Source organism: Apteryx rowi, unplaced genomic scaffold, assembly GCF_003343035.1.
Source record: "Apteryx rowi isolate R43461 unplaced genomic scaffold, aptRow1 scaffold_60, whole genome shotgun sequence".
Taxonomy (NCBI): domain Eukaryota; kingdom Metazoa; phylum Chordata; class Aves; order Apterygiformes; family Apterygidae; genus Apteryx; species Apteryx rowi.
The window spans coordinates 1276735-1298972 of record NW_020450872.1 but is presented as its reverse complement, the minus strand read 5'-3'; the positions used below and the strand labels follow the sequence as shown (position 1 = coordinate 1298972).

General features: G+C 44.2%; 1 long non-coding RNA gene across 1 annotated transcript; it reads right to left on the bottom strand.

Moving 5' to 3' along the window:
• Positions 1-9015: 9015 nt before the first annotated feature.
• Positions 9016-21757, bottom strand: LOC112974468. The gene is made up of 3 exons (XR_003256280.1): positions 21366-21757; positions 10375-10497; positions 9016-9087 (listed from the first exon to the last, which is right to left on the bottom strand). It is a non-coding gene; the product is annotated as an uncharacterized LOC112974468 (long non-coding RNA).
• Between the last annotated feature and the right edge of the window lie 481 nt (positions 21758-22238).

Below are 22238 nucleotides of genomic sequence, written 5' to 3'. Positions count from 1 at the left end.
TTGAAAACCATATGCAGAATGGAGAAATTCTGCAACATGTGTTTGCACGTAACAGAGACAAGTAACTAGGAAGTGTGGGGACTGCACATTAAATTGAGGTGATCCCCAGAAGTTTGGCCCACCACTCTCCCTGCTGTGTTTTTGTGCTGGGCCTGGAGGTCAGGCACCTACCCACCCCAGGCAAGAAATTTTGTGTTTGTACCTCCCTGGCTCTGCAACCCGCTGGGTCACTGCCGGGGGGATGCTGCTGCCTTGTGTCTGTGGAGAGCATGTCTTGGAAGCACAGGTATCCTGCCTATAGGGAGCCAGGCCACTGGAAATATTGGACTGCTTTGAATAATAAGGAGCTTAATCTCCTCACGTAGGTGCTCTGCCTTTCACCAAGCTGAATGCTTAAAACAGCCTCAGGGAGACAATGTGAATCCCACTCGCAGCCTGCCTGGACTCTTCAGGATAAATGTGAAGCTGGCCTGGCCAGATAAAGAGAGAAAACAACACATGTCTATAGTCCCTGCTCCTACCTCCTGAGAGGATATCAAAATCAATTTTCACCTACAATTCTCTTTTTAATACTTTTAGCTGTTTTGGCTGGAAAATATGACTCAAGAAGAGTATGTAGACATTTTCCTGAGCAGAGGAGAGAGCAGCATACACTAGAGAATAGAAATAACTTTCCTTGTCACACAGACAACACCCAGGAAGACCAGCCTACTCTGAAGGAGGGCTTGGGCAGAGGAGAGATTGGATGCTCCTGCCACATGCAGTGGGTTTCTGCACTAAAGAGATCAAAGGCATCATTTACAGCTCTGATTAACAAAGCCAATCTTTCAGTTTTGTTGGTCAAACTAGGGAAATCTCCCAAGTACTTGTGCTACTAAAATAACATCTTGCTCACTGGAGATTATGCACAGCCTTCTCTTTCCTGGTGTATTTTTTTAGCAAGGGATTAACTAGGAACGTTGACATTTAAGTTGTTGTCGCTGCATATTTGAAGCCAAGTGTGCATTAATTACAGGGCAGTACAGCTCCTGGTCTCCGAGCTCCTTTATATCAGGAGGATACTGGGCTGTGAGTCCTCCAGGCGTGGGAGAGGACAGACCCCCATGTGTGGGAGGGATGGAGCTGTAGGATGCTCCAACAGGGATTTCAAGGGGACAGATCAAGGGACAGGAGTAGACTCCTATGCCACGGAGGCAGCCTCAGCTAACACCCTGCTTAGATGAGTGGGACACTCACTAACTCACTTACACTGATCAGAGCTACTGTCACTTCAGGTGCTCTGCAGATGTAGGCAGGCCTCAATTTCCTATATTTAAGGAACTGAGCAATTAGTACAGCTTCCTTTCCTTCCTTGACTACAGAACCATATGTACCTCCAAAGGAAAAGACAATAAAATGATGATGACACTTCAGTGACTTGATGCATCCTCTTTGTGCTCTGGTGGCAGGTAACATTCAGGGGGATGCTCTCCTTTCCTTCTGAAAGGTCTCAGGTTAGTATCAGGACTGGACATCTCAGGTGATTTTGTACTAAATCAGCCCAACATTTTGGTACAATCATCCATCAAGTCTGAGTAATACTTGATTTCAAAACTTATGATCCAAAGAGACACAGGCAGAAATTCATGATTTTGTTATTGTCCTAGTATTTTCAGCACAAATGTGTTCAAAATACCACAAGAGAAATGGTGTCTCAGCATACAGACACATGGGAGTAAGAGAAAAAGCTGCTCCAGTGCAATTGTTCAGCTCCATTTCATGGAGAGAGCAGCACAGAGGGAGGGCTGCGCAGTGGGGAGAGAAACACAGAAACACGCGGGGCTACATATATGTGACGGAGGAAGACAGAAGCAGAGATGCAGACTGAGAGGACAGCAAGGGCAGAAGGGGGACAAAAAGAGAGGAGAATGACACTTAGGAGCAGAGGCTACAGTAAAATTCAGGTGCGTGTACTCAGCCTTTGGATGCTCTCTCCAGCCAAGCACAGCCGGGGGGGGGGGGGGTGTGCAAGCGTCTGCCACCGCGGGGGAAGACAGCCACCGTGTAGCCCCCACCATGCCCACCCCTGCCGACCCACGGTGCCGGGGGGGCTCCCATCGACCCAAACCCACCCAACCCCCCCCCCCCTAACGCCGCGTTCAGGTCTCGCAGGAATCTAGCTAAGGAGCAGCGCCAAAATCTTCATACAAAAGCAGAGGTACTGCCCTCTGCCGCTGCAAAGTAGGAGCCTTTCCAGTTCTGCCTGGCCCCTGAGACCAACTTTCCTTATGACCTTGATCAAGTCACCTCTTCTCTGCATCAGTTTGAGAGCTGCACGATAGGGCTTACAGCAATACCCCCCACCCCCTTTCTGCCTTTTCCCAGGCTTTCAGCACAGACTGCCCCAGCAAGTCCAGCTGTATGCAGCGGCGCATGGGAACAGGACAGCTTGCCTCTCCGGCAACGTCAGCCTCATTGCTGAGTTTTTCAGCATGAACTTTGTCTCAGACATTTGCTCCTGGTCAAATCTTGCCAAGCCACCACCTTCTCCACATCCTCCCATTACAGTCCAGTACTTCCATCATATGCAGTCTAAATGGTAGCTTGCCCCAAGATAGGAGCAGGCAGCCTCCTGGTCGGCGAGGAATCCCACTGATTTTTGCCTTCTTGCCCCATGCCTCATCCTGCTGGCCTGCCTCACATGCATCTTATGATTCCTTTAGGCCAAGGACTAGCATCTCTTCTTGCACAGCCTTGCCACATGAGACCTCTAGGAGCTTTTTCAAATACAATAGCTGAAAACTGCTGCTCAAATCTGTGAAATATCAGAGCCCTGGTTTACCAATAAGGGGAATTGAATGAACTTGCTAAAGAAATAAGCCCTCTTCAATGGCAGTGAGATGGAACAACACAGCTCTTCTGAAAAGGCTCAGAGAGGGATAATGCATCCCTCTAACTATGCAGGCAGTGTATGTAGGACCACTGCAGGACAGTGAGGAAGAGGTTGCCTGAGGAAGAGAGACCCAGCTTACAGCCCACATCAGTGACAGACCTGTCTGCCCTGTACCTTGCTCTCAGCATGCATAAAACAAGGATGAACCACCCCTGCTGCAAGACAAGGACCATGAACAATTAGCAAGGGGCTTACACACTATGAGGACAAAGGCCACAGGAACTGAACAGGTCTCACTCCTAGCATGGTGGAGAGGGACATATTCACTTGCAGGGATAACAACAGGTGGTAGATCCACCTTGAACCATTAACCAAGCATTAGGAGCTTTGTGCCTTTTTTTTTTTTTTTTTAACCCTAAAGGCAAGGGAAACTGGAGGGAATGGAACAGAAGTGAAAAAATGGCTAATAGAGTCATATTATATTTTTCTCTATCACATCCCAGTTTATGACACCTCTAGTACTTTAGCATAATGGATATTATTTCTGTGGTGGGGTGGAAAGATTGTAATTTGGGAAAAAACAGACCCTCAAAAGATTGCCTCTCTGTGTAAAAGACCTCCTCACTACTACTACTCCAGGCAACGCGAATCATTTGAGAGGCTGGTCCATCCCAGAGCAAGGCGAGAACTGTCCTCACCCAGGTCCCCCAGTGCCATGAGCACCTATACTGAATGCCATGTGCAGCAGCAGTGCTGTTAACTGCCTCCCAAAGGCCCTCCTGCCTGGGTGTAAAGTGAAGAACACAACTGTATGTTTACAGAAGGAGGGTGCAAATTAGCCTTCTGGGAGAGCAGCTCCACTAATTTCCCTGCAGCTGGAGCAGGGGGAAGGGGAAGGCTTCCAGCTGAGGAAAACAACCAGGAATGTAAGTATCTGCCATTTCCTACGGAGAAAGGATTCAGAGCAGAATTGTCTGAGTATATTAACTGATGCTGGTTCCTGTGGATAGATGGTGGCTCACTGGTTTACTTTAAATAGTCTGCTTCTGTCTCTAATACCATCTTCAAACATTCAAACCCAGCCATATAAAACTCCCTTCTTCTTACATTCTGCGGCATGTCTCTCTCTGATGATTTTATTTTCATAGAGGGAGACCTGAAGCATGGTTTGCAGTAAATGAAAAGAACTGTGTCCATTTGCATGGTTGCATAATCATGTTATACATGGATCTTTCAAACACTGGAGAGTAGAGAGAGAGAGAAGCGGAACGTCACACGCAGGAGCTAAAAGCCAGATTTCTTGATGAGATCAAAGAATAGATGTAAAGTCAGTCAGATGGAGAAATGTCTGGATAGCTCTTCCAAATAGCAGGAGTTGCAGGCTTAGCTTGAAACATAAACAAAGCAAGATGTTTCTGGGGGTTGGGCTAGGTTTTGTATAAACTCTATTTCCTCTTCCATCATTGAAACCGGATGAGAAGAACAGCTTGTAGTTAGAATCTTTTGCTCTCTATGTTGAGGGCTTACACAGGGCTCAATTTCCAGGGCTGTTCGGCCAGGACCTTTCACCAACATCGTATTCACTGCAGAGTGAAACAAAAATCACTCATGTCTGTGCTGCTGAATGAGAAACTGAAGCTGAGACAATCACTGAGAAGCAGTACTGCGTATTCTGTAATATGCATTTTCCTCTTACTAAATCTTAAGTTACCAGCAGCAGCCATTTTCCCTTTTGGATTCCCTAGTGACCTTCTGCTAAGCCCAGGCCCCAGTCCCAGGTCACCATAAGCACAGCTCTGAGAAGGTAAGCATCACTTGAAGCATAAATGCCATTAAACTGAAATGGCAAATTTTCACAGACATGAAGTATTCTCTGAAACAAGGGAAACCCAAAAAGGCAAGTGTAGTATGTCCTTTCCAAGGATAAGAAACTAATTTTGAAACATATCATCACCCATTTCCTTCCGAGTTGCCCTAAAACTCCTGCCTCACCTCCCTCACCCCATTATTCTTTCTGATGTCAGTAAGAGAAGACTAAGGGTGTTTCTACAAATATTTTGTGGTCCACTTTGTAACTCAAGCACTTCTGTGAAACTTTAAAAATCTAGGACATTTACACATCCAAACTGCTTCAAATGTTTAAACATCTGAAGAATTTCTCAGCTGCTTCCTCAAGTGTGAAGTCAAACATAGCCTATCTTGCAGAAAAGGGAGAGTGGGAGGACATGTTTTTTTACATGTTGTACCTCCTCGCCTCCTTTGCACAGTCTGATTTCTTGCTCATGGAGTAGGTAATAAATACAGTATTTAAAGGAGATCCATCTCCAGCCAGAGAGGACAAGGGAACAACGGGTGCCTAATCTAAATTAACCATCTTACCCCTAGGTGCAAAGTTGTCATCACAACCCCTGAACCTGTTACACAGAATAAAAGGCTAACATGAGCGGAAAAAGAGAGCCTTCCTTCCCCAAACAACCTGCAGCATATGGCAGCTAGAGCCTGCCGGATTTCCTGTGGCACAAAGTATGACTGCAAGGGGCTGTCTTCCCTTCCACACTTGGGCCTTTTTACAGCATTCTGGAAGTGTGAAGAGGCAACAGGCAAAATGCAAGCCTGGCCCACTGTGTTCACATTGCATTCCTTGACATGTGGTGCATCATGCGAGTGGGATAGCTGTCAGACAATGTCTCTGAGGACATGTTCCTCAGTGGGCTCAAGCTGCTTAGAAAATCCTGGATTCTCCCCCATCCGAGGTAGCTCCCAGTTACATCTCTCTGCACCACTGTGCCAGGTTCTGCCTGCTACACTGCACTGCATTTAGCCCATCTAAATGCATCTCCTTTCACACCCTCACTGCAGCTGCAGAATCCCAACAGAAACACTTAAACCTCCCCAAGGGCTGTGAAAAACCCTGAAAGTGGGAATAAAAAGTAAGCAGTAGCAGAGCAGAATATCTCCATAGTGCACACTGCAGTGGAGGGGAGAGATATCCGAGCTACCTGTAAATGAACTTGTTCAGGCTCTGGAAGCAGACTAGTTGAGGTAGATACAGATGCAGTAAGAAAGCTGCAGGTCATTTGACATAAATCTTGATGCATTTGATACTAAAAAGGATGGGTAACCGTCTTACAAATTTTGCAGGAAGTAATATGTTGCAAAGCCTTTGTTTAGGCTCTGAGGCACCACGTTATCTGCATCACAAAGATGAACAGGACCTTTGCCTTGAATTTCCTCCAAGTTGCCTTGCTGGGATATCAAGGGGAGGAATAAGATATTATTTCAGTGCAAGATTCTTCCTTTGTGATATCCGGCCCAGCTTGTAGACCATACCACATAAGCCCTATGCACTGAAACAGGGGATCAGGTACTAAGTAGACAAAAGGGTAGAGCAGGACTCAGCAAGGGACCTTTTGAAGACAAGCTGGTACAATGAGATAACATCCCAGAAAGTTCATACCATGCCTCATGCAAGGGGCTATTCTGAAGTCATGAAGAGGCAGAAGCAGACAGGGAAGGTAAATTACTTTGGTTTGACATTGCTCAAAGGCTTCTTTCTATTTGTGGCTGAGCATATGTTCAGGATGGCACTTATAAAACAGGTATAGAAAACCACAGTGAACACTCAGTGCAATTGAAGCATGATCCACATGAAGAACAGCTTTTGCTGAGGTAGCAGTCTGAGCAGGAGAGCTTCAGGAGCAGCAGGACATACCAGAAGCACCAAACTGTTTGGACTCCCTGATGGCTAAGGCTGACACTAAGAGAGTGCGTACCAAGGAATTCACCAAGTCACACAGCCATGGAAATCCTTCTCGCTGCAAACAAGCTGCGCTGTTCATGACATGCAAGTAGTGTAAGCAGCAACAGACAGCTACAAATTTGTCATGAGCCACAACAGCCAGCAGGACAGACACCGTGCCAGGACAAGTCATAGTGAAACAGAGCTGCATGATGCGCCCAACATAGGAGATGGTTTTCCTCTTTCAAAAAAGTTCACCATTGTAGCTGGAACAGCGGTAGACAAACGGCAAATGTCTACAAGAAACTGCTACAGGAAGAATATTTGGGTGTACTGGATCAGTTCTGATCAGCATCAAAACAAGCACTTTCCTCAGCAGCATCACTGCAGATATGAGCAAGAATGCCAGGAAGAATAACATCTGAAGGGAGAGATGGTTTGAAAAGCCCAGGAAAATGAATGCCATTATCAAGGTTTGTTTTCTCATTTATGCAATGAATGGCAAAAATGATATGAAAAATAATCATGTAGACAGTGGGAATATCATGCGGAAAAAAAACTTAGCTTTTCTAAAGAAGCTCCCAAACTATGGGCCAGACCTCCTTCAAAGTGACAGAAAAAATGGAGCTACTCAGATTTAGTAAGAAAGTGATCCTATTGTTCTAATGCTATTTTCTCATACTGATGTTATGAGAAATTGGCTCCCTCTGGCTTAGATTTTTAGACTGGGCACAGGACAGATATAACAAATAAAGAAGGCTAGTAGGACTATAAATGGAATAGAACTGTGGTTTCCACACTTAGTTATGCATGTATCTTACATTCTTACATACCAGACCAAAAAAAAAAAAAGAAGAAAAGAAAAAAAAATATGTTGACATGGAGTTAGAGCTGTGAGTATGTGTTAGTAAATTTAGGGTAAGATACATACGAGAGCACTGTAAACCCTCAGAGCTTAGCATTAACCTGAAAAAAGTTGAAATACAATAGCTCAGGAAATGCACAGCTAAATGCACCTGAAAGAATGTAACTGTTCTACAGTGTCACCATCGACCAAGAGCATGATTATAGTTAAGTCATTTTAATGTCTGAAGACAATGACACTATCCTCTCCTGCCAAAGATCATGGTAATTCCCCAAGGCAGTGGGAATCCCTCTCTGTATTTCCAGGTGACTCCATCTTTGGATGTCTCTTAGGTTTAACCTTGAGCCCGAGTTATAACATTTCCATTCTTAGCACATAAATTAGTTACTTCTGTCCACCCACAACAGTTTGCTCTCAAGTTTACTTTTTCATCGTCAAAGTATTTTCCAAATTTCTTGCCTTGTTTCAACTCATATTCTTGAAGATGTACATTTCATAAGAGATGGGTTCTACCATGTCAAAGATCTCATGCTGATGGATTCCAGCCTGTCTCAATAAATACTCACATGGGTATTTATTTTACTTAACCTTAAACCAAAGCAGCTCAGCTTTGTTGTGTAGAATGTCCTTATATTTTCTTGTTTTTGTGAATTTGTATACAGATAAACAACATTCAGGATCTGACATTTCACTTTGATTGCAAGTTGCTGTAATTAAGAACCAAAGCTTTATGAATTTTAATCATCAGCTGTAAGTGGTACATTATCTCTAGTTCACAATGAAAGCAATCAAGTGGACAAGATATTTTTAGAGACATTACTGTGGTAATATTACATTAAGTAGCGGTTAGTACACTATTTTCACACCCAGTGATTTCACGCACTAATGCGGCTATAGATCAGAGTTAATGACAACAGAAAGTTATTTTTCAAGTAGTGCGAGAAGGGTAGTTAAAAGAGCTACTGGGGATTTACACTCCAGCAGCAAAGGGGCACCTCAGCAGGGCTGCAGTTGAAGACACTTCAGCAGCAGGGGCTGCTTCCATTTCTTGGAGACAGTGGCAAAAGCCCCAAGTGTCCTGAATGGATATGGGTTAACAACAGGGGCAGCATTTTCTCTCTGCTTCCTGAAAGGCAAAGGAGAACAGGAGTGGAGAGCAAGGCAAAGTAGCCTGATGCTGACACTTAACCCCAGAGCTGGTGAGAGAAATCACATACCACATCTTGCCCAAGGCTAGCACTTAAGCAATACAATACTCCTCCCACTCAAGGAGGGCAGAGTAAAGGAATAAATCAGAAACACCCTAGAGCTTAAAGAAAAAGGGAGTCTGGCACACTAAGTTTCAGTGTATGCCACTCTACATGGATATGACAACACTGTCCAGCTAAACCTGTAAATACAGGCATCTCTTCATTCAAGGCAGGAGGGATTAACATACAAAGCACATGATCCTGAAAGGAGCACATTTAAGGCACTGCTGGCTCACTGAAGAATACCAGTTCATCTGAAAATTGCTTACTTAAAACTAGTGCTGCTGAGAAATGCTGTTCTGGGAAGGAGAAGTTCTTTCTTCTTCCTGGAGTCTCAGATCTGGGATAACAGGAGAAGCTCCTAGGATGAAGTCAGAAAACTCAGTAAGCCACATCCCAGACCAGGAGGCCATTTTTTTACTGCAGGGTGCTGGGAGGGTGGCAGAGCTGGGATGCAGAGAGCTTAGGGGACAATGCTGTCAAAGGGAGGATGCTATGCCACTGAGTGGCACTGTGGCAAGCAACTGTTGTCACATCATCTCTGCTTCTGTTGAAAAAGACATCACAAAAAGCCAGCTAAGCTCCACAAAAGGTGGCACTTGAGACGGACACCTCTCCAGTCAGAACTGTCTTGTACCGGCATCACAGTTGCACTTCACAACTCCAGTTCAAACCATCTGGTTAGGCAGGCCAGCTGTTGACAACAGGTCATTCCGAGAATTTGTACAGGAGCCAGATGCAATGATAATGCCATCTTTTGCTGCCCTCCCTCACACAGCACCAGGTTACATTCAAGTAACAGACCAGCCCTCAAAACCGATCCAGAATTATTGGACATCAGTATAGCAAGATTGGACCAATACAGCTTTGTGAAATAGAGAAGTAGCATGGCAATACTGATCAGACTTTACCTACACATCACAATGTCACTTAAAGTGTTTGCCTTACATTTGCCCCTTCCTGTCCTGTAAATAAAGCCTCTTACATGGTAACACAAGCAACTGTCACAGAACAACCTGAAGCCTAAGCACAGGTAGAGCTCCAGATTATACACAGCAAAGTAAGAGAGGAATTCTACATTTGAGCAATACCTAATGCTCTCTCATCTATTCATAATCTAAAGAATAATTTATTCTCGGGATCCTACAGATGCCTTCAGAAAGCAGCATTTAACTACACGTCAGGGGCCTATGGGACTTACTGTATTCACAGATACATCTCTGCAGCGCATACAAAGACATACAACTTAGAAAAAAGGATGCTGAAATAAAAAATAAATAAAACGGGAAAAGCTCTACCTGAGAAGCTGAGAAAAATGCTGGGAAAACATTAATGTATCTATACAGAAAAATCCAGTATGTTATTGCTCACTGCTTGGCTTTCGAGACCCCTCTGGGTTGTTTCTGTGTGGAGAAATGTCAGTGGAGCGTTTCTTGATATATAGTCTCTGTATTTTCTTAAAGTCCTGTTTCCCTAAATGCTGAAGAAACACACAAAGACAGGCAGTTTCCCTGCACAGAAATTTGAGTCTGCCTCTTTTCTCTCACAAGGCCATGCTCCCAACTGTTTCCATAGCTCTTCCTGGCAGCAGCTCACCAGCTCCCCGTCTGCTGTTTTTCAGACAGGTCTTCTAAAACTAATGGCTTACCTTCTGCTCAGGCCTGGGGCTTGGGGCACTGGCTTCTGCTGTACCATCTCACAGGACAGCAAGGAGAATGCAATTTCCTCATCATTAGGTCAGAATGGGGATGATTTACACACCCATCTATGCCTGCAATAGAAAACAGACATTAATGGTAGTAATATGGATAGGATAATGCCCTTATTTGAGTGTAGGCATTTTTAAACTGTGTGCAGCACCTCGCATTCAGACCCATGAACACAGAAAAGTCTACACTTATATAACACAGGGCTTTCTTCACTACTCCCTTTTGCCTTTGCAGAGTTAGCTATGTGTAAAGTGCTAACTTGGCAACAGTTTGCACCTGTATAGGAGTCTCTGCTAAGGGTGAGAGAGGCAGGGAGCAGACACCTTTCTCTCATTCCCTTATGTTGTCATGGGAATTCTTCCTTTGCACTGCTGAACAAACTGGGACTCAGGTCAGTGTCCTGTTTCCGATAGTGCCATACACAGATGCTTCAGAGGAACATGTAAGAATTTATCCAGGACAGACAGAATCACAGAACCACTGAGGCTGGAAAACATCTCTGGAGATCTAGTCCAATCCCCCTGCTCAAAGCTGGGTTAGCTGGAGCAGGTTGCACAGCACCATGTCCTGTTGGGCATTGTCTATCTTCAAGGATGGAAACTCCAAAACCTGTCTGGGCAACCTGTTCCAGTGTTTGACCACCTTCACAGTAAAAATGTTTTTTTCTTATGTTTAAATGGAATTTCCCATACTTCAATTTGTGCCCATTGCCTCTCATCCTGTCACTGGGCACCACTGAGAGGAGTCTGGCACCATCATCTTTAATCTTCCCCCATCAGGTATTTATACACTGATAAGATCCCCCTGAGCTTTCTCTTCTCCAGACTAAACAATCCCAGATTTCTCAGCCTTTCTTTGTATGTCAGATGCTCCAATTCATTAACTGCCTTTGTGACCCTTTGCTAGACTTGCTCCAGTACATTCTAGTCTCCCTTATACTGCAGAGTCCAGCATGGGACCCAGCACTGCAGATGTGGCCTTACTAGTGCTGAGTAGAGGGGAAGGATCACCTTCCTCAACCTGCTGGCCATGCTCTTCGTAACGCAGCTCAGGAGGCTGTTGCCCTTCTTTGCTGCAAGGGTGCATTACTGGCCCACAGTCAACTTGTTCACCAGGACCCCCAGAGCCTTTTCTGCCAAACTGCTCTCCAGGACCTGGTGCATGGGGCTATTCCTTCCCAGGGCAGGACTTGGCATTTCCCTGTTGGTGAACTCCATGAGATTCCTGTTGGGCCATTTCTCCACCTGTCCAGGTCCCTCTGAATGGCAGCACAACCATTTGAAATAATCTGCCTTCTGCAGAAAGCTCTTCATACTACCAAAAAGTTAGGGGTGGGCTTAAATCTTGAAGGTACAATGCATCATTGCCCTGATAAATTCATGTACTCCTGACGGTCATTTGAGTGTTCAAGTACCCTTAGAAGTACTTCACAACATGCAGATCAGTCCCCCTAATATCAGCGTACCATCAGTATTTGAGATCACTACATCACTCAAGAGTCAAGATAGAAGTAAATCTTCAGAGCTTTTTTTGAACAAATTAAACCTTTAAGGAATTACCCAGCTTTCTATAGAGGTCACATCTGTTCCAAAAGACTTAAAGACATAGGGTTTTCCCAGCAATCTATTGGGACTATTTTTGTAACACTTCAGCTTTAAGGCCAGACATCTTGGCCTGACAGCTATCTGACAGGGTGCCATAAACCCTCTAAAGAATTTTCTGAGTAGATCTTCTCCCTTTAAATGTTTATGGATTTTACAGTTAGAGCATGGGCCTTCTAGAATCTGAGTAAATTTTGGATGTGCTGCTGGAAGTATTCGGTACTCGCCCAGTCTCTCCCCAAGTCTCTTCTTTAGAGACTTCTTTTCATAACGGATTTTAAACTTGCAACATTTCACAGTCTGTGAAAGTAAACTGTTCTTGACAGTGTTGGCTGGGGGAGGGGGGAGTTTCATACCCAAAGTAGTTATCACTGGTTCACCATCAAACCAGAGAGATGCATCAAGGTAGATTTTTGAAGAGAACTCTCCCAGAACTTCTATTATTCAGTATTTTCATTAATGACAAGAATGAGGGAACAGAGACTGAGTTTATTAATTTTTTAGAAGGCATCCTGCTGGGAGGGGGTGCAAATATGCTAGAAAACAGAATTAGAATTCAAAGTAACTTTGACTATTTGAGAAAATCTGCAAAATAAGATGTTATTCAAAAAAAGACATGCTAAATTCTACAATTACTTAGTAAAAATCAGCCATTTAAATGTAGACTGGGGTAGGACTAGCTAATTGGAGCTACAATGCCAACACTAGAGAAAGGATTTGGGCTTATCATGGGAGCAAGCCTAAAAGGAATGAAAAATTCTCTACTAGTGAAAATAATAAAGCATTGGAATAAATTGCCTGGGCAGGCTGTGGATCTCCAAATTGCACATCTTTGAGAATAGGCTGGGCAAACATTTGTCAAGAATGACAGAAATATAACTAATCATCCTGTTGGGCTGGGGGATGGACTAGACAGCATGCCAGGGTATCTTTCAGTCCTATTTTCTCTGAGTTTTCAGTGATATCCTATTTGACAAGAAGAAAAGTTTTACTGCTTATTTTGGACTGGTGGGGGTCTCCTTTTGAGCTACGCCCTATCATCACCAAGACTGTCTCAGCATCCCTTTTAGTATAGATTCAGCCCTATGCTGAAAGGAGGGACTATGACAACCAATATTAACTACAGATTTTGAAAGTCTCTTCCAGAACTTCAGCTCTCTGATGGGTAAAAGCCTTTTTCAAATTTCCCACCTGAATATATTCAAGATCACTTTCAACCTTTAATTAGCGCTTTTCCCTGGACTTCCTCCTTTTCTTCAGATCTTCTCAATGTATTTCAGTAATTACCAATGCTATCAGACTCAGGCTTCGTCTTGCAAGAGGAATAAACAAGCCAAATGCTTTTCATCTTGTGGGGTAAACTGCACAACACAGCTGCTTGCAGCACATGTTCCAAGGGCTTGAATTCCTAGCCCAAGGAGCTTCTTTCCAGTCCCATTACATGCATGGAGAGGAGATGTTCCACATGGCTGTCAAGGAGTACAAGCAGTCTCTTGAACTCTATGACAACTGTTTCACATCTTTTTTCTGGATGCATGCACCTCCTACTCCTCAGATCTTCAATAATGGTAATTACTTACCCTTTATAAACTGTAGCATTTACCTTACAAGTAAAACACAACTATTATTTTTGTAGCATGGGCAGTGTAGCAGGTACTCTCTGAGCACATGCATTCAATCTGTGAGCGTAGTGCCCGATACAAATCAGTGATTAATCTTCAGCCACACAAGAACAATAAGGAATGTAGCTGAGGGTTTGTAAAGGCCTTGAAAGCCTCTGGAATTGCTGGTGTCTCCCATGAACCTTGTCATTTGCTTATCCTTTCCCAATCTCTCTCCTATATGTACCTCACCTTTTCTTTTTAGCAAATATGGAAAAAAGACTGGTCAACCTTTTCTACAACCATCCCCTCTTTCCTGTTGGTGACAACTCATCCAAGGGGTCCAAGTCCTTGAACTGCTCTCTAACCATCTGTTCCATAAGAATATCAGAGTAAGGTACGTGACACTGACTTCACAGCCAATGTGCTAGTCATTTAAGTGTAATGTAGATGTAAAATTGCAGAGTGGACTCACCCTCTAAAAGAGGGGCTGGGCTCTGATATAACACTGTTGAAGCCAATAGAACTGCAGCAGGGATTAGGCTAGCCAAGACTTTCCTCATGGCAAAATGTTCTCAGAAAGCAGGATGCTCTCCCCTCAACTCATGTAGATGCTGGTATTTAAGAGTCCAGCTGGTTCATAGACCAAAAGGTGTGCCAGACCTGAAAAAAGCCTAGCACAAGCAAAAGGCTCAGTGCAGGGGAGGATTCCTTAAACCCTGATGAAGCACTGAAATGAATTTGCTCCTCCCTACTTTTAATACAAACTTTAGATTAACCGGAAAGAACATTCTAGATGTCCAACCAAGAGGGATATAACTGTTAAGAAAGATCCCACCCCTGGGAAGACATGAACTAATAATACTAAGGAGACCTTGCTATCCTATTAGATATGAAACAAGAAGTTGTCCATCTTACTGCCACTTGAGACCTGGCTCTTGCGAAGTTTGATGAAACTAAACTAATCACCATTAGAAAACAAGGGTCAGTAAGTGATAATTAAGTAGCATGGGGATCTATTAAAAAAACTTTAGAAATCAATGTTTACACTGTGTAGTTACAAATTAGCTGCAGTGGGCATTGTTAAGAACCATTTTTATAAGACAAACACTGAACGTGCATGCACATTAGAAGAGTTCTCTCATGATTAGAGATCACAACACAACTCATTTTATTTCATCCCTAAATTAGAAAGTTAATGCCTAGGTTTATTACCAAAAGAAAATTCTATTACATTCAAGCAATGTTAAGATACAGACAACCACAATTTTTTGCAGTTCTGCAAACAAAATTCCTAACAAAATCTACAGCAAAACTACTCACAACCACCAAAGTACTGAAAACAAAACTACTCAATTACAGCTTAATGCTTCAATGATTTAATAACTTGAATGAATTAAGCGCTATGGGGTCACAAATATCTAGGAATTCTCTAGAGATGGTCTTCAAGAAACAAAGTAGCTGAAACAAGTGACACTGGTAATGACAAGTGCTGTGCTGTTCAGGAACTTAGAAGGAACTAGAGCCCTCTGAACACTCAGTATTTTATGCGAGAACATTTCAATTTAATTAGCATGTAAGAGTTCCCATACTCCACATTGTTCAGGAATTACTCTGGGCCAAGAACCTGAAGAGCTTTGCATTATTCACTGTCTGAGGGCTAGCTGATCAGGGTTGTTCAGCATGAACTTCTCACAGCTGGCACCTCCTGCAAAAAATGACAGGTCCCTAGAGCTTCCCTGGGAAATCAAGCTCAGCTACACCCATAGAGTGGACAATGTCAACTATATACAAGCTGTCTACTCTAATAAGTGTTCTGTTGTCTCAGACATCCTGTGCTGTCACCTGTGTCCTCTGAAAAACCCACACCATGGTTACTTAGCAGAAAGTCCATTAGTTCTAGCTGTCTGTCTTTCTGGGGTACAGCCACCTCAACCTGCTGTAGCTATCACCTGAGACCTTCACAGTGAAAGGCAGCAATTTGCACTTTCTCCACCTGTCCTTTGGGGTTTGGAAGATACAAATATTTCTCCACAGCGCACACTGTCTACAACAACCAGTTCACATGTTTGTAAAGCCACCACAGAGCACAGCTTGTCAGTAATTATTTCTTACTGTTGCTATGCACATATACCATTTGTGAAACACTGCCAATCCCAGATGCCAAAAATCATACTAAGTTTCTGTTCACCTTTCCCGTTTACTTACCTTGGCAAACCCCCACAGGTTATGATATCAGTTTCTGCTAACACAGACAATCTCCTGCAACTGCGCAGTGCTGCAAGCGTAACAGCCTGGCACTGCCCCCTTCCTGGTGCTGATCTGACATCACTTTCCACCAGTTCTGACATCACTTTCCACCAGCATGCGAGCTACAGGCAGTGGAGCTAACTGTGATACAGCCAAACTTGTACTTAACTGCTTGTGCCAGCTAAACTGCAGCACATGACAGGCATTACTGTCAGGTATATCAAATTCATTGTTAGTAGATGTGAGTCCTGATCCCTTATAATGCTATAGTATCTTCCAATAAAGATACCAGAGGGATATGAAAATGGCAGCATAGGGCTCCTTCATCAAGCCAGTGTAAACCTAAGTTAGCTTTGCTCTAGAGGGTCAGTTTTCCACTAGTGTACCCTCTTCCATTTAACATCACTTCTATTTCTGACTGTTGATGGAGGCAGAGATGTCTCATGTTGCCTTCAGACTCTGAATGACTTTCTGCATCTTTAAACTATTTTCCTGTAACACTTCAAGGATCAGTTTTCTTCGTGCCTCGAAGAAGTGGTATCTAAATCGCTTTAAACTGAAATAGGGACAGAATAAGCTGTGCAAATCATTTTCTACTAGAGCCTTAATTACATCTTGCAGTGTCTCATCCACAGCAAACCACTAGCAATAAAAGTCTGCATTTCATTTGAGAACCAACAGGGTTAGGTTTTGTGTTTTGTTTTCCCCAATTGACATATACATAATCTAGCCTGGGACTTTGTTCCACTGCATTTTTGTCAAAGGCACTAGAGAGTATGCCTGTAACTACTAAATCTTTCTCAGGTTTGCATTCAATTTGCAAGTTATACAACTGCAGCTAAAGAAACAGACATTCTATTTGCAGGAAGGTGTTTGCCAGCTCCCCACTGACAGTGGCAGGAAGTGATTTATGATCAGTTTTAGTTAATATGGCCTCTCAAACAGATTTTAAAGAGTCTTTTCAGCCATGGCCTAAGGCCAAGACTTTTTCTATAGGAATATATTCAATTTTAGCTTGTGTTGGTGCCTATGGTGCAACTGTAAAGGGAAATGGCTACAGTACCAAACACATCCTCCTGATGAGGCGCAGGACCTGATACTTTCTGAATCTACCAGCTCCCCCCATGTTCCACAATTACAAATCTGTACCTTTTCCACACTGGTGTTTGCAGGGGTATTGGTGGCTTTTTCTCCCTTAATTCATCCTTTTGTGCTAAAAAAGTCCTAAGTTTTCTGTTCTCTTCAAAGAAAGGTGGATTTTGCCTGCTCCCTCTTTGGCAATACAAAGAAGAAAGCTTGAATATTATTCCTGACTCCACGTTTGTATGTGTACTTACAAATCCCAGTTTACACTAAAAAGGCATCCCCCTTCCTTTTGGAGGCGGCTACACTATGTCACTAATATGAAGAATTCTTCATAACACAGTCACTGCTGTCATGAGCATAGGCATCCCCTGGCACATACAAATTCCTCAAAGGATGAAATCACTGCAGTTCTTGCATCTTCTCTCAAACACCAGACATAGCTGGTTGGTGTTGTTCCCACAGCATGCACAAGTCCTTGAACTTGGACTTCAGGCTTGAGCTGCAAGTGCCTTGCTCCATTTTTTTCTTGGATCCTCCACTGTTTCCACTGCCAGAGCCCTGCCCATCTTCAAACCCTCACATTCAGCTGGATGACTTCCTTCACTGGGCAGTCTCAGATGGGGCTTCATCAAGAGTTAGCTGTGGGTCTTCCTGGACTTGTTTTCCCCTAGTCCAGTAATTCTGCAGGCTCTGCAGAACTGTAAGACTGGATTTCTAGTGCTAGTTCATGATCCTATCTCTTTCTGGGTGTCATTCTAGTATTCTTAAAAAACTCATGTAGCACTCCTGTCACTGTAACAGTCTCATAATTAGCCTCCTTTGCTTTAAATAACTGAATATTCAATACCAAATACCCCTGAGCCAGCTACTTCAGATGTGGCCACTTTCCTGAATCTACCAGCCACAATCCAACATCTCCACAGGGCTGACAGTTACAGGACAAATCTCACAGCCAAAGGGAAGATGGTCCATGAGTAGTTTATAGACAGAAATGGTCTCGACTCTCTAGAAACAATGCACCTTCTTATGGGAAGGACTGGGCTCATCCCCAAGGAGCCTTGGTAATACCAGCCAAGTTTTGAACCTCAGCAGCCTGTATAGTTTCCTTCTTCCCTCACACAGCTGGGCTTTGAGACTACCCTCTGCACCAGCCTAGCCCCATAGATGATCAAGTATGAAACTCTATGAAGAGCCACAGACCGTTTGCTTCACAGCTACTGAAAGCTTTATGTAGAGTGCCTGGATATTTCCCTTCTTGCTATCACCTTTTTTTTTTTTTTTAATCTGCACCTAAACCTTCCTAGTTCTCCATATTTCTAAAGAACTTGAGTGCAGGTAGGACAGCCATCCTTCACTCAGGATATTGTCCTAGTCCATATTCTGTATAGTCAGAGTCCCAGGCATTAAACAAAACTCTGCTTTGTTCAACATCTACGTGCTAACTGCTTGCAAGACACAGCATAAACCAGTATATAATACAGCCAGTTCCAATCAAGCAACAAAACAATCTTTTAAAGGTACATAGCCCAGATGCTGAGGCTCAAAGATCCTCTTACAGCACACCATCTTGATAACACAGGAAGAAAGAGGGAAGGTAGATTAAAAAGCCCACACTCAAAAAGAGGTAAGAGGTGGCAGTGATGGAACTTGTCTCAACTAATGAGCTATGGAGCCTGGTAATACTGTGCCATCTCAAAAGCACTTTGAGAGAAGAGAACGGGACTTAAGGAAAAAAATCACCATTGAGTTCAGAAAATTTAGGACTTCTTTTGTGTGTTTAGCATAAAAGGATGGATTAAGGGAGGAAAAAGCCCACCAGCACCCCTTCACAAGCAGACAGTAGCAACTAGCAGAAAAGCTAGACTATAGCTTTGGGAGAAACTCAAGACACAGAAAGTAAAGCACTTTCTTTAGCTCAGTCTTATAACCAGCTTAGAGAATCAAACTCTTTCCCAAGCACCCTTCTTCTAACCTACGTTGAATATGTAAAGCAAGGACACCAGACTTACAGCCAAGTGATTTTCCACTCCAGGCAGATGGAACATGATGAAAGTCAGTTTGTGGGTGTTTGTGCTTGATTTGGCAGGAAAAAACATGAGGGAAGGACAGTGTTTGAGGGAGGGTATCAGAGATCAGAGCCAGACGCTCCTTCACAGAGATCTGGATTTGCAGGAAATTAAGCAGGTAGAGAAGGTGAGGCAAAGGGTGTGTTTGAAGTGAGAGTCAAGGGGTTAGAAGCTTACAGCTGTCCAAGATGCTTGGGAGAAACTACAGCACATTCCAAAAACCACACCACAGTGGCCTGGGGTGCTTTCATTATACAAAGCCTGGGAGAGCAGAAGCTGTAAATGCAGCTTCAAAAGGAGCTTCACCTTAAAGTCTTAGCTCTCAGGGCCTATTAAACATTTATGCTGACTACCACTCCTACTCTTTGCCTCAGAAAAAGCACCCGAAATAACCTTTGCTACTGAGCAAACTACTACAGTTCTGCTGGCTGTGTAAACAGACTAGCAGGGAGCTGTGAGAAACAACCAGAAACAGTGTTGGAACAGCACACTGATGTCTCTATTTGGTGAGCAGGGAAAGAGCAGGAAAATCTAGTCTGGAACTTCAAGGGGAAGACAGAAACTAATACCAGAAATAATGGGTGGATTAGATTTGCAGAAACAGCTAGGGCTGAGTGAGACCATTGGAGGCAAGCAAATATATCAAGCATATCAGCCATTTTTGCTTTATGCTACCTTAAGGTTCATACTTTTGGCAAAGTTTTCAGATCAGCCTCCAATTTTGGACCTATTACTACTGCAACTATAGAAGCAACAGTAGAAGATGAAGAAACTAGAACCTGTGTAGAAAGCAAAAGGAAGACAGAGGGATTCTAGCAGAAGTTGAAAAGAAGGGATTCATCCCCCGATTTGCTGAAAAATTCTTTGGCCATGCAACATGAGTTTAGGATGAAAATACGAGACAGAAATACTCCAGATTCTTGCTGTAGGAAGCTGTTACTACTAAGAGCAGATAACTACCCACAACACATTCACTTACTCACATGGTTCACTCAGTTACCCAGCTGGAGCAACAGTTGAGTGGCCAACCCCAGCTGTATACTTAGTGGGTTGTACTGGCACATTAGCAGCTTTTAGGTAGGTGTTTGGAAAGTCCTTCAAACTCATTTATTTCAACAGATGCATATATAATCCTGTAGTCTTTGTCTGCATACAGAAACCCTTGCCCTGTAATCACACAGCCCGCTGTTGATGCTAGCGTTTACCTGTGGCCTTGCAGAGGTTCAGCAGATACTTGGTGCCCTAAGTTATCAGCTTTTGCAGATTCAACAGAACTACCAGTCTCCAGAACTTACCAGTCTTCAGGAAACTCTCATACTCTTTCTCAGCATGTATTTCCTTTGGCCTGTTTTCTGGTAACTGTTTCTCCATCCAAACCTAAGGATACCTATAGAATCCATTCAGCCTCACACAAGAGGCCTTTATGACAAATTTAATTGGTGGTTTGTGTGACTAACCCTTCAGCCTTCCTACTACGTTCAGGGGCAAACTTAATGTAAATGTGGCTCCCTCCTATTAGTGAGCCATCACAGAGGCTCCTAGAATCCAAAACCCAGTAATATGGATCTGGGCTAGGAAAGATGAAAGTTTGGTGTTCACATTTGAATACTCAGACCCCAGGAAGAAGGATGGTCCATCCCACACTCAACCTAGGGAGGAAATATTGATCAAGTGGTCTGGATTTTTGTTAGGATAGTGGCCGCACAGCCCCTGCCCCTCCTACCTACATTATTTGGCTGCTTGTCAGTATAGTTATTACATCTAGTGTTAATGAACCTGTCTCCTGACAACTGGCTAAATATGGCTGAGTTGACCCAAACATTAACTGTATTCTTCAAAATCATTTTGGAAAGAGAAGGTCCTACATGTTACATTGATGACTCTTGCAATGCTGGCATCACCAATTCTCAGCTCTTTTATTTCTTTTTTCCTTCTCTCCTTAAAGACCACATTCCTGAAGCTGCAGGAAAGTTTACACAAATCAACCTAAACTTTTACACCGTAAGATTCACGAGTTAATCTCAAGTGATCAAATTGAGTCAGGCCTTGGTAGCAGCAAAAGATGGGGGTTTCTTGCTTTTGGGTACATCTCTGCAATGATTGGTGGCTTTTGTAGGCAGACTAACATGCACCAAGTAGAGAAGGCAAATTTTGCTCTTTGTTAAAAAGCCCGGAGGTACCAGATGAGTGCTAGCAAAGATGGCTGATGAAACCACTCTGCCCAGACCCGTTCTGTGGTAAAACCCACCTCCATGCTCTTCAGTTGAGATGTTCCTCCCCCAGTCTTCCCCTCAAGTAGAGATAGGAGAAGGAGCCTTTTACTTACACTTTGGAAGAAATCGTTTTTGATTAATTCAGGTGTCCAGGGAAATTCCAAAAAGCTCCCAAATCACTGAGGGCTGCTGGATACATAGCAACCATATATGGCCCAGGAAACTCCTGAGCTGAAAATGGCTAAAGCTAGGAGACTCTTTAGAAGAAGTATCATAAATACACACCCTACTCTTCTCTAGGCGTCTCTTTTTTGGTTCTTTCTTTGAGCACACAGATCCCTGCTACTGTAAATAATGCAATCAAGTTTCCTGCATTTGGGGCAGTCACAGGCGTCGGCACAGCAGCTATGCAATGGATAACCTTGCCCAGGGAAAACCACTGTCCTGATCACGGTCTCCCTGCCAGGTCCCCAGTGCCAGTACCTTTATTTTGGTAAGTTTAAAACAAAACAACACTACAGTCTCCCAGCAGGGCTTCTCCCAGTGTGGGGCTACACAGAGGGCTGCACACATGGCAAGCGTATCAGAGAGGACACCCTGGGATGCCCAGGGGCACAGCACCCCGGCGCCGGGGCCGCCTCCAGCCCACGGCCCACTCGCGGCCCCAGCACGCCCGTGGGCTGCGGCCGGACCCTCTGCAGGGCCTTGGGGCCTGCCCGGGACCCATGCCCCGCCACAACCACTCTGCAGGGCCGGCCGCAGCCCACCGCTGCCACGGCCCGGCTTTGCGTGGGCGCCCCCGGGACGGGCTGCCCCCGGCGGGCCCCCCCGACGCCAGCCCCACGGGACAAGGCGCCGCGCCACGCGGGGCCGCGCCGCCAAGGGAACTACAGCTCCCACCAGCCCCTGCGGCACTGCCCCTCCCCGCCGGGGCAGCGCCGCCATCTTTGTGCGGGGCGGCAGCCATCTTTGGTTGGGGCGCACCG